Consider the following 14,096-nt stretch of genomic DNA (forward strand, 5'->3'; position numbering starts at 1 on the left):
ATCAGGATTTCTGTTGCGTCTCCATGAGGCTTGAGAATACTGGCTGTCATCCAGTCCTGAACAGCAAGCAGGCAATATTTACGTGGTAATACCGAGTTGAAGGCCAAGTAGTTCCATTTAAGGGGTATTTGGGTGTTTTCAGAGTGGGACAACATCTAATCTAGTGGCACCTGACAAGATCAGTAGACACCGTTGCTTGAATAATTATACAGTGCCTAAGGACATGTTTATGTACGTCAGGTACAGGGATTATGATAGAATACCGAGAGCCTGGTGTCCAAGAGACAGGAGCAAGCTTCTAAGTAAAAGGTCACCTGTTTAGAATCGCTATTGTCGTGTGGGTGGGACAAATTATGTGAAATGGGGTATACATGACAGGACTATTCTAAAAGACATGATACCCAATCCTCATCAAAAGGTCAACAGGGTCAGCTAGGTAATGATAAAGGTAATGCTATTAAAAGGCATAAAAACATTTACAATAAAACAAGCACTTTGAAAGCCTGAAGAAATGTCCATAAAAGCGCACAGTTTCAATTTGGTAAATGTTTAAAGGGTTGCCAAAAGGTTCCCAGCACAGAAGAGGCCAAATTGTTTAGGAATCATGTGCTGAAGACTCAACATCGCTGAACATCGTATCCGCAGGTGGCAATTCCTTCAGAACTCCCAGTATCATTTAGAGTAAGCAAAGATGGTCATCTCTGGTTCCCACAGCAGCCGCCGGGAAAGAATTAGATGCCTGCATGCCTGAACCCGATGCCTGTATCTCTGGAGCAGATTTCTATTCCAACAAGAGTGGAGGCATCCCTTGGAGGCTCTAGAAATGCTGTCATCAACATGGGAATACACTGTGGACAACTGTACACATGGGCCTGCAAGGGCTCCAGGAGCACTTCTATGTCTGTCGGTGCAACCGATGGAAGTGTCAGACACAGGTCCAACACGCAGCCAAATCCGCAGAAGAGGCAAAGGAACACAGGCAGGACACAGACTAGCCAGACCGGTCTAAAAGACAGGAACCAATGCTCACTCATCTCTCGAAGCCGAGGCGTAGTCAGGTAGAACACTATACGCTCACGGCAATGTCATTCCAGCAGTGTTCTCTCCATTTCTTGAGGGATTGCAACGTCTATTGCGAAGCAACAGGATAATATCTGATAGCAGGACCAAAGGAAGCCCTCCAAAAATGCTTCCAAGTAGGAAGTGTATGAAAAATGGAATTACTCTGAAGATGGTCTGAAAGGTGGTGAAGAGACCTGATCCAAGATGCTTAAATAAGTGTACGATCCCACTCGTATTAGACATGTTAAAGATACGATGAATCATTTCTCCGAAATGGATCGGGAAGTTCATACGGACCAGGGCCTGTATCTCTGCTGAAGACCTTGAAACCTGGAGATCAAAATTCTCTCGGGCTGAAGTTAAGGCCAAATTTTGTTGAAATAACATGTCTTTTAGTCTGCTTAGTAAATCGAACCATATACTGGAAACATTAAATGACGGCGACAATGATGCCTCCCTAACTGTGCGAGCTGGGGGAAACAATACTTGCTTACAACAAACAACCCTGAGGTTTACTGTGACTAGATATGCGATGCCTGACGCCATCCCTCAACAGCCTTGATTATTCAGCATTCAATAACTCCCATTCGAAAGTAACATGAAAACTGTTTAAATCACTGCAACTGGGAAGCCTTTCAAGTACCAAGATAAGTTTGCTTTTGACGCATTACGTACTCCATGAAGCGACACATCCTTGCACACTAAAGATCCACTTAAAGCCCTCTCAGAGTCTGTTCCACTTAAGAAAACGTCAGTGTCCTTATTTCTGCACCTATATCTATATGGTAATTCACAGGTTTCCTGTATGTATCCTTCACCCAACGCTTCATACCTGCCTGCTTGGATGTATCTCAGGCAGTATTGGAACTGGAATGTCATGATTGGCAGTGTGATGTAGCCATGAATTAATCATTTCGTAGACGGTGAGTCTGCTACTGTAAAAGGTAACTTCTCTCATTTTTCAATGAGGAGCATAATGTACTTTGCATCTCTGCATGCCATGGTCAACTGTCTGTCGGTCACATTATAATCTGAAAACAGATTTGAGCCGTTAATGTACTGCCATGGCAGGTGGCCAGAGCGCAGTGATTGTACCGTCCAGCGTAAAAGCATAATGGAGCACAATTGAGATTGACCATGTTGTAGAATAGACAAATCTTGTTCCATTATGTCAATTGCTGAGGACACAATGTTGCTCAGGGAATAAATATGTGATGAACGTGTGGTCATTCCATTGTCTACCACAGCTAAGGTCTTTTCTAGGTTAATTCTATCAATCGCCCGTAATCTCTCAGCAGCATTCTGTTGGGAGACTTTCCACAGTTCATTGTAGATGGCATATAAGAAGTGTTTTTTACACTGTTTCTTGGGACCTCGCAAGATATCGCTAAGATTCATGTTGTCTGACAGAAGGAACAAGTGATGTTTCACCTGTTGTAGTGTTGAGGTTTTTAGCCATTCTAGGCACAACTTCCCAACGTGATAAGAAGTCACTACTATTGGGTCGGCTGTGTGTACATAGAGTGGGTCAGGCCTGTGGATACTAAACACTCCGGTGATACCCTTGATTCTTGATTGACACCTATTTGTGTTGATGGGCCAAACCAACCAACCCTTCCAATTGGGAGCTGATGAATTGTATGTACCATTCTGTATTATTGCACCAAGTACCTCCTCACTAATCAGTGTATCATTTGATATACCTTCAATAGATATGGGCGAGGGGATACGTGGTGTTTTCAGGTCTTTAATTTTTGCAAACCCATAGTAGGTAGTCTGTTGCACTGGTCTGTTCAGAATATTATCTGTAATGGAATGAGGCAAGCTCTAAATAATGTCTCTATTCCCTGAACCTGTCAATCTTTTGTCCACTATATGGATTTTGTGTCTATTGTGTCCCTCCATTAGTCGAAACCTTGTATAGACAGTGGGGAGATAATAGGTGCTGAAGATATGAGCTTGGTGTTTGTCAGGATCACTTTTTTCGCAGTTGCATTCGTCTGTACTAACTAATAGTAATATGACATTGGGTCTAATGTATTGAACTGTGAAAAGTATGCAAATTTCTGTGTGAACGTGGCAGAACTACCTTTCGGTGGTGTCTGGTAATGTTCTCATTGATTTATGGTAAGTGTTAATAGTTCATGGAACACTAGCTCTGTGCAAAAAGTGATGACCATAATGCTGGTAACAATACATACTGTCAAAGTCAGGTGTATCTTCGTACAATTCTCTGTAAGAAAATGCAGCAGATTGTTCTAAATCTGAGAGCATAGCATTTACAGTCACAATGTCCCAATCATCAGAGAGTGTACTTTGGGGTAATGAAATCATTCATTGAAATTTTAAATACGTGTGGAAATCGCAAATGTTCAGTAGGACCAAATACATCATATGAATCTCTATCCCAAACTATACCATCCAGTACTGGAACTGCTGTAATGTTCTCTAGGGACAAGTCTCTTTGTTCAGGAAATGATGACGCATGTGGTTTCAGGACCAAGTTCACAGGTTGTACTGCAGAGCGTACAAACGTTAGAAAGATGCCGCTGCTGGAGAAGGTAAAAGTGTCTGGTGGAACTCAAAGGTGTATTCAAGATTTGAAGAACCTGCAAGAGGGACCAGGAGACACAGAAGATGAATGCTTACAGATGTCGGGTGTTGCAGGAGAGCTGACGGTGACCTGATACTGCAGCTGTGTGGACCAGGTGATGCTGTGGTAGACCACAAGCCATACACAATCTGTCCCACGTTGGATGTCGAGAGTTGAGGGGGTCAGTACCCAGCGGGAGCACCAACAAGCCTTGGCAACTGCAACCAACGAAGGAGTCTAAGTCAGTGCAATGTTGGGACCAGCAGGATTCCAGGAGACTCAGTACAAGCAGGGGAGTCAGTGAGGTCCACGTGCAATTAGGGGAGCCCAAATAATTCAAAATTTGACCCTCAACAGGACCCATAGGCCAGAGGCTCTGGAGTCGCAAGAGGACCTCGAGTTGCTACCAAAGAACCAGGCCCACGATGCAAGCAATGCGGTGTGGTCAAAGATTCTAGTCACTGGAGATGCTTGAGGTTGGGGCTACTTGGAGCCCGAAGATCTTGATGGAAGGAAGCCAACAAGTCTTTGCAACGGCAAGTCAACGAGGTGCACAGGGGTTCGGTTCCTGCTGCTCCGACGAGGGATAATGGCCTCAAACTTGGTGAGAGGACAGGGAAGGCCTCGAGGGATGTGAAGAACCACCACCTGTGTTGCTGAGCCTTTCAGAGTCTGTGGGAGCCCAGGATCAGCAGACCGCTCAGCTTAGTTGCAGTGCCTGCAGGTGCAGGGAAGTGACTCCTTCACTTCAAGGGAGATTCCTTCAGGTGTCTTGGTTGCCCACTGGCCGTGGAAGGTTTTGTGTATGGAGCACAGGAACGGACGTTGCAGCAGACAACAGGGAAAAGAGATCATGAGCAGCAGGAGTCTGCCCGGTTGCAGCCTTGATGGCCAGAGCAAAGTCCAGCGAAGTCCAGAGTGCCCAGATGGTCGAAGTTAAAGTAGTGTCTGAATTGAATCATCTCCCACAACGAATCTAGGGACCCACCCTCTGGTAAGCCCTTAAATACCCTAAGGAAAGGGTTGGGAGGATCCAGGGGTCCTTCTCTAAGGAGGGCTAGACAAGAGGGGGGATACTGTCCTGTGTCCAGTTTCACACCAGAGTGGGAGACAATGACTCCCTGAACTGGTTTGAACTGAACTATGCATGCAGGGCACCAAATGTGCCCCGCACGCACACTATGTGGCGCTGGCAAGAGCTTCCACCCCGTGCTAATACACTAAACCTTGTCTGGGAGGTGGTCACACCTCCCTGTGACAGAATGCCTATTGTTCTGCCTTTCTCTGCTCGAGCTTGGCTCAGCCGCAGGAGGGCCAGATCTTGTCTCTGGTCGGCAGCAGCCAGTTTGTGCTGTCTGGGTCTAAAAGACTGGTACCGGGACCACTACGGGCCTATCGGAGGGTCTTTACAGTCCTTCGAATCATACCTCCTACACCGTTTAGGGTATGGGGTATGATTCTGACATGTTTGATACCAAACATGACAGGGTTCGTTAAAGACAGTTTTGAGATGGTCATCGCGTAATGACACGGTGCCCTTCTATATGTTATATAGCTGTCTCACTTACAACCTGGGAGAATGGACTCCAAAGGCCGTAGGGGTGTCTCATGCAGGGCCCCCTCCCCACACTTAGAACCTAGCACCCTGCCTTCAGGATTGAAAAAGCTTGCTGTAGGAATGACTTATAGGTTTTAGGTGCAGTGACCATAGATATAGGGAAACCTATATCTTTCATAAGTGGTGCTAGCACCAGCTTACACAGGCTGCAATGGCAGGCCTGTAGTGATAGTTTAAATGGTCTCCCATAGGTGGCATCGTACATGCTTCAGCATTTGTCGGACCTCTGGGTGCCCTGGCAACCTCAGTACCATATACTAGGGACTTATAAGGGTACTCCAGTATCCAATCTGGGTTTTACCTAAGTACTTACCATAACAATTTAGAGGAGAAAGCAGAGAGACTGGAGTTCTGATTGGCAGGATGCCAGTCAGGCTAGTCAGAAACAGCATCATATCAAACAAAAACTGGGGGTAACCATAGAAGCAGATCCTACTTTCCTACAGTCACGATGACTCCAGTAACTGTGTCATTCACGCCTTTTTTACGGGGTGCAAAACAAGTATATGCACACATTGTCCAGTATTTTAGCCACTATGGGTTTATTTCTGTACTGTTTAAAGTCATATTTTTGTAAAGAGTTTGTATAAAAACAAATATTTAAACCAATTTTCCGTTTTAGCGGTGACGCCGGACATTACGATTAAATCGATAGCTGTGATTGCCACAAATACATCCCAAAATGACAAAACAAATGCAGACATTTATTAGCCACCACAATATTCAAATCTTATAATTGCAAAATGGATTATAACCAATAGACTAAACACATTAATATACAAATCACTGTATAATAGCATGCACAACTCCCTTAATATCTCTATAACACAGTGTATAACATTTGCAGTGTAATCTATAACTGCATGCATCACTGTATCAGTAAGTCTCTCATTCACTGTATAACTATTTCAGTGAATCTGTTACACAGTGCATCAGTAAATCAATGCATCTTTAACAAACTGCATGACTGTCTCAGTGCATCTCTGAGGGGGTGCATCAGTGTCTCAATGGGTCTGTAATTTGTTGCATCACTCTCAATCAATCTGTGAGTAGGTTTATGAGTGCCTTTGTGCACCTGTAAGTAAGTATGTAACTGCCTGACTGGATCTATGAGTGGATACATCAGTGTCCAAGTGGGTGTATGAGTGGGTCAGTGAGTGGGTGCATGAGTGTCTGAGTGGGTCTGTGACTAAGTGCATGAGTCTCTCAGTGGGTCTATGATAGGGAGCGGGAGTGTCTGAGTGGTTCTGTGAGTGGGTCCGTGGGTTTCTGAGTGGGACTGCGAATACGTGTGTGAGTCTCTGAGTGCATGAGTGACTGGGTGCATACATTTATGAGTGGGTCTGTGAGACGTTGTGTGAGTGACTGTATGGGTGTGTGAGTGTGTCTGTGACTAGGTTTATGAGTGGATGTACAAGTGTCTCAATAAATCTGTGAGTGAGAGCATAAGTCTCTGAGGGTGAGTGGATAGGGGCATGCATGGGTGTCTCCATGGGTCTGTGACTGGGATGGCAAGTGTCTGGGTGGGTCTGTGAGTGGATGCATGAGCCTTGAGTGGGTGAGTGAGTCTGATTGGGTCTGTACATGGTTGCGTCACTCTCCAAGTGAGTCTGTAAGTGGGTGCCTAAGTACCTGAATGGGTATATGAGTGAGTGCATGAGTATCTGAGTGGGTATGTGACTGGATGTAAAAGTGTCTGAGTGAGTTTGTGAGTGCGTACATGAGTGTATGTATGTTTCCACTAATGTTCGCGATGGCTTTGCGATATTCGTGATGTCCCCACAATGGTACAGGGGGGCCACGCTGGCGGTTGCGTCACCACCACGAATATCGTGTGCGATCCCAACAAAACTATTTTAGACACATAACTATTGTCACTAACACACCCATTTCTCAAACATCTCTATCCTGATTCCTTATATTAACTTTCACACATATTTTCAGCCCGGGACCGTTCCCGGACAATAAAATGGCAGCTGCAATTTTCTGTTCAGGTTGCGTTCAGCCACATTCCCGTTGGCACGTGCATCCACTAATAATTGTGAAACCACAGCAAAATATCTGCAGCCAGCAATATATCTATCATTTTTGGCTAACATTTCTCAAAAGCTATTGGACGAATTTGAACTCAATAACAAAATGCCTAATCGGCCTAAAAACATTTACCTTTCTGCCAAAGCTGGTGGAATTCCGTCCAGCGGTTCGGGCTAAGGTTCAACAACACGTTCTTATTTTAGGTGGAGAGCAGCTCCTATATAGAGAGCAGCCTGCAACACTCGTGACACTCTGAATCTGCTCGCCTCAAATGTGTGTTTTTCTAGCAAAGTTTATAAGCATAGGATTAGCACAGTGCCATCCACGCCCAGCTAGAAAGGGACAACGCTTTTTTCATTTATACGGCAAAGTCTTTGAGCATGGGATTAGCAGAGTGCCATCCATGCTGAGCTGTAAAATGACAAAAGCCTTTTACTACTCCAGGCATAATATCACAGCTTTGGATTGGTAAAATACCATAGAAGACAACCTGGAATGCATAAACACAACCACAGACATGTGTTTTACTCTCATTAAAGCTCTTCAGAGAGGTGTAGCTATGTCCAGACACAATGGAGCACCCAGTATAAGTCAAAGCCATACCCTATCAGGCTTAGAGTGCTGAATAAATTATGCAAAATAGGAAGCAGAGATCTCTGGGTATTTCCCAAATTTAGGTGGGTAGCAGTTCCTATAGAGAGCACCCTGCAACACCTGTGACACTCTGAATCTGCTCACCTCAAATGTCTGGTTTTCTAGGAAAGTTTTTAAGCATAGGATTAGCACAGTGCCATCCATGCGGATCTAGAAAAGAACAAAGCATTTTGCCTTTTATACTGCAAAGTCTAAATATTATCTACTGGCGGTCGCCAGTAGATAGTTATAGTTAGGACCGTGTTTCCATAGGAAATCCGCAACATTCTATTTGGAATAACTTTGGCGCCGATTGACGAATCCTCGCGAATGTTTCAAAACTAATGGGGCGCTACGCTCCGCTCCTACCCTGAAAGTCTCGGGGGGATTCGTCAAGCGGGGGCTGAGAAAAAAGGGGGGTCCCAAAACGCGTTTTCCCCATGCATTTTCCCATAGGACCTTTAGTCCGAGCTACAGCCCGAACGGCTGAACAGAATTACTTGAAATTGGGAAGAGAGGTAGTCCTACGGTCAGGGATGTGCCTTTTGCAGGTCTGGAGTAAATCTGTTCAGTAGGTCCTGAGAAAATAGCATTTAAATCAATATATATATCTGTAAGTGCGCTCCGTGCGCTTACGGTAAGCTTACCGTACGCGTACGGTGCCGTGCGCGAGCTCAATTCTGATTGGTGGTTACATGACTGTAAACATTCGAATCGGTCAAAATCAGAAAGTATCGGCCGCCATTTTCTGTCTCTCGCACTGAAAAACAAAGGTTGATAACATGAAAAGGGGGCAACGAAGAGAGTTGCAGACCCCCTAGCGTTCGTCAGGGGGTTCACGGAGGACCAAAAAGTATGAAAAATAAATTTAATAATTTTAAAAAAAAATCGCGGAGTGCACGTACGGTAAGCTTACCGTACGAGTACGGTAAAAAAAAATAAAAAATAAAAAAAGAATTAACAATCACATTTAATATATAAATCTAAGGACCCCCAAGGGAGAAAAAAACAATTGATTTTTTGTAAAAAATGGCGAGGCGTGCACGGTACGAAATGCGCAACGTGGGCACTCGGTGCGCGAAGCGCACCGAGTGCCCACAGAGCGCGCACGGTGCGCAAAGCGCACCTTGCGCGCAAAAATTGAAAATAAATACATAACTTAGCATTTAAAAAACCGTACAAATTCACTGAAAAAACCATAGGTTTCACACACGATATAGTTACGAATTAGCATTTAAAAAACCTTGCAAATTCACTTAAAAAACCATAGGTTTCACACAAGTTATAGTTAGCTGTACATTTCACTCGTAAAAAACCAATGAAATTACACGTTATAGGTAGATCAGGTAACTATAACTTGCGCGACCGCAATGCACAATGTGTCATTTCAGATGTCATCATTGATGTCATGAGTGATGTCACTGACCATGTCATAAGTGATGTAATATGTGACGTCATCAGCAGTTTATTGTGGGCGCGCAAGTTATAGTTACCTGATCTAACTATAACGTGGAATTTCATTGGTTTTTTACGAGAGAAATGTACAGCTAACTATAACTTGTGTGAAACCTATGGTTTTTTAAGTGAATATATATATACATACACACTAAATGGAAAATGTTTGAAAATCAAGGTAAATTTGCTAGTTGCTTCAGTCTTAAAGATGGTTACTTTGTGTTACATTTTATCTTTTTTACAATTCCTTTCACTACTTTAATTCTGTGGTGGGTTTGGTATGATACTGTTATAATTTGCAAGATGCTGTAAAAGTTAGCCAAGCTTGTTCCCGAAGGGTTCTTCTTGATCACGGTTTGCACCTACAAGGTATAATTATAGATTGTGCTTCAAGTGATTACAGGTACAAATAACTTGTATATTAGAAGCAGCAGTGTTCTTGGTTTAAGTATCCAACCTTTAGCTTCATTCAAAAGAAACTACATTCTTGTAGCATTTAGAGTTTAGGCTGAATAGTTGGTATGTTGAGGGTTGTAATTTACCGATTCCCAACCAGTAATCTTCATTACTTTAAGTCCTAGCCTTCCTTGTCAATGTCCTTAACTCCTGAGCTCATCATCGCTCCATGGTAGGTACATTCTGTATAAAAACTCATTCATTTGAAGCCAAGCAGCATCAGTAGTCTGTCAGATATTTTGAAATTAATACATGAAAACAAAATACCTCATAAGGTAATAATACATACTGGCAAGGTTTGGGTTAGCCCCCATACAGCCATTGAGTAATGTTAGTGTCATTGGCAGTAGGGTTCACTCCACAGGACAGCATGCTTAGAGTGGACAATGGAGCAGCCTCCTTCAGCCATTAGTTTTGTTGGCAGTGTCATTCATAATGTAGTCATCCCAAATCACAGTTGTTGATTGGTTGGGGCATTATGCATTGTGAATGCCAGCATTTAGCAGGTTTAGAATTGTACGCTGCATAAGGAAGAAAGACGTGCTGATAGGTAAACCCATTGCCATAGCACGCCACACAACGAACCTCAAGGAAGCTGTTGTGTGCAGCACAGGCACTGGAGAGGCAAAAGCAGACAAAAGGAACATTTCAGAAGCTTTAATAGTGCATGGTGCCAGATCTTGATCTGAGGCACACTAAAGCAGTGAACATCACCCAAGCAATTCTTAAATCATTCTGCCTCAATCAGTTCACTCCTTAAACTGTACATGTCTTTTGTTGTGCATTGATTATTGCCTGGCATGTTCTGATATGATTGACAATCCTGATCAGCCACATTCTCTTTTGCTTTTGAGCTTGCATTGGTCAGTAACAGGCTGCACAACATACCATAAAGAAACAATAGATTTTGGAAAGGGTGTGGAATTGAACAGGTTGCACCCAGCACCTCGTGTCCTGTTTCACACAGCAATGTAGTGTTATCATGAACTACCTCTTATGGATCTTTTTTCATTGAATTGGCTATGATATCAGATCTGCATGAGTCATACAGCACATGAATTGTCCTATTGCAACACGCCCATCTCTGTTATAAGAGATCACTGTATATTGCTTTTGAGAAGTTGGCCTGGTATATGATGTCCACTAAATAAAGTGGGCACCTTGCACCAGTACAAACAACTCTAATGGTGATTTAGGAGGTCAAAGATAACCTTAGAAAGCTATACAAGTGGTAGATGTGGAGAGCAGCCTTCAGGCTCAGTCTTGAAGGAATGTTAAGCAGTTTGTTTCACCAGAATGCAACTTCAATGTATTGCTTAAATGAAAGGAGAACCACACAGTAGTTATACAAGTATGTATTCATTATTATAACACACCTTAAATACCTCACAGTATCTATTACACGCAGATAAACACAAAGCACACAATACTGTAGCACAAAAACAAATGTAAGTAGCACTAATACACAGTGGGCTCCAAGGGGAGACCAAAACATATACTAAAATAGTGCTGTAAGAACCACAACTCAAGTCAAGACAGTGTCTAGAGGTTCTAGAATCACTGGGACCCCAAGGAACCGCCTAAGGTGAGCAAGTAGGGACCCCACGGAGGACGGGTGCAGAGTGAGAACACGACCGCGTGCTACGTACAATTCAATGGGAGAGTCACATTTGCAGTTTTAGTGTTTAAGGACCCTTCCCAGTGGATTACGAAGAAACACCTTTAGAACATAGAAGGTTGGAGAGCCACCTCACATGTGGATACTGAAGTACCAGAGTTACCTATCCCTAGAGAGCCGGGTGCATAGGGTCGAAGTGGCGTCGGAAACCGCTGTCGTTCTCAATGGGAGTCTTCACAAAACTGCCACTGCTGGAAAGAAGAAAAGTGTCTGGTGGAACCCACAGGTGGATTCTTGAAGGAAGAAACCTGAAAGCAAAGGGGACAGAGTCTGGATCACTCAGGAGTGACCAGGGGCTCGGTAGATGAATGCCCACCGCAGTCGGGTGCATCAGGTGTGAAGAGGGGGACCTTGACTCTGCAACCACGGGGACCAAGAGACGTCGAGGATGACCAGGAGCTGGATACGAGCTGTCCCATGAAGGATGTTGAGTGCTGAGGGGTCGGTGTGCGGCTGGAGCACCAACAAGCCTTGGCAGCAGCAACCTACGAAGAAGGTCGAGGAAGTTCACGGTCAGGCCCAGCAAGCACCAGGAGACTCACCACAGCAAGGGGAGTCAGGGCAGGCCTGGAGCAACCAGGGGACCCTAAGAAAATCAGTGTTGTCCCTCAAATGAATCCACAGGCCGAAGGGACCTCTAGCTGTCAAAGCCCAGCTCACCTGAGTTTCTGTTCAGTTCTGATGGAGGTTGAAGACAGTCCGACCCCACCCTGAAACCGCTTGTTCCAGCACACTAGTGTAAACAGTGCACTAAGAACCAGAAGCTCAAGGGAAGGGGGGAAGTGGATAAAATAAAAAAAGAGAGAGACAACACCGTTCTTGTGTTTCCACTGTTGAAGTGCCGTTACAAGCTGCGGCCCTCTCTGATTTCTGTAGAAACGGGTGCCTATTGGAATATAAACAAAGAACAGATAAGTGCAACCTATCCCTACATGTGTTCCTGACTAACCCTTAATCTATTAGAAATTCCCTTCTACAAGTACCTCTTGGATCCTGTTCTTTAGCTTCCAGGTTTGGTATGTGTTACTGTTCTGGGATGTGTTTTCTATTACTGTAAAATTCCTATATTCCTATAAAAATCAAACGAATATCATTATCAGAGTTATCAACATCTAACATTCACCTTAATATAACTAAAGCCGAAGTTCTTAATTGTAAACTCACTTTTCACACATTTCCAGACTGTTATAGAAACAAATACTGTACTTTTACATCAAGATAACGCAGGTACTTAGTTCAAGTCCTTGCTTTACTGTTGGCCTTGCTGCCAATGATTTCTTCTGTTCGATTTTCAAAAGTTCCAAGTAAAACAATGTTTATTTCACCAAGAGCCATATGTAGCAAACAGTTTTGCGATCGCAAACAGTGCGATTCGCAGGAATCTGGGTGTTTGCGATCGCAAAACATACTTGAGCCATGTAGGAAAGGTATTCGCAGAAGAACAGTGTGAATCGCTAATTTAGCAATTAGCTATTTTGCGTAAAGTGGAGTCTGCGAATAAATCAGCGCAATCGCAGTCTGCTCATCAGTATTTGCGGAAATCGCTGTTACCGAACTCGCAAATAGCGATTTCGCAAAATGACATGTTCAGAAAATTCGCAAATAGCGATTCTGCAAAATTCGCAATTTTGCACTTCCCAATTACCATCAACACTGAGCAGGTGGTAACCAACTGCAACCTATTTAAACAGGCCCACAATGCCACAGGGCCTTTCCACCATGGCTGGGCTGTACGTGATAGCCAGGAGGCTGCGAATCAGGGATGCCACACAGAGAAGGAGACGCCAGGAAAGGATCTACAGAGCACGCATCACCCTCTTCCAAGTGACCGATGAGGAGATCCATGTCAACTACAGGCTGCACCCAGACAGCATCCTGGATTTAATTGCTGAACTGACACCCATACTTGACCACCCCACACGCAGGGCACACTCCATTCCCACCCATGTACAGGTGCTGTGCTCACTGCACCTCCTGGCATCAGGTAGTTTCCAGGGGGTCATTGCCACAGCAGGAGGTGTCTCCCAAAGTGCACTATCGCGCTTCTTCCACGCTTTCCTGGATGCAATGGTACAGAGGCTGCATCACCACATACAATTTCCTAGCACAGCACAGGCACTGGATCAGACCAAGCAAGATTTCTACCAAATTGCACAATTCCCCCATGTCATTGGCTGCATAGATGGGACACATATCGCTATTTCACCCCCATCACATAATGAGTATGTATTTCGCAACAGAAAGTCATATCATTCCCTGAACATCCAGGTAGTGTGCAATGCCCAACACATAATCACTGATATTGTGGCCAAATACCCTGGAAGCACACACGACTCATTCATGTTTCGCCACTGTGCATTACATCGCAGACTCACAAATGGTGATTTTGGAGAGGGCTATCTGCTAGGTAAATGCATGTGAAACACACACAGAGGCAGTAGAGTGATGCAGTGGCAGGACACTATTGAACATTAATCTGCTTATGCCCCGCAGGTGACAGTGCGTATGCTGTACGAGACTACATCCTCACACCGTACCTGAATCCATCAACTGCAGGTGAGAGGGGG

The sequence above is a fragment of the Triturus cristatus genome, chromosome 6 (assembly GCF_964204655.1).
Source record: "Triturus cristatus chromosome 6, aTriCri1.1, whole genome shotgun sequence".
Lineage (NCBI taxonomy): Eukaryota > Metazoa > Chordata > Amphibia > Caudata > Salamandridae > Triturus > Triturus cristatus.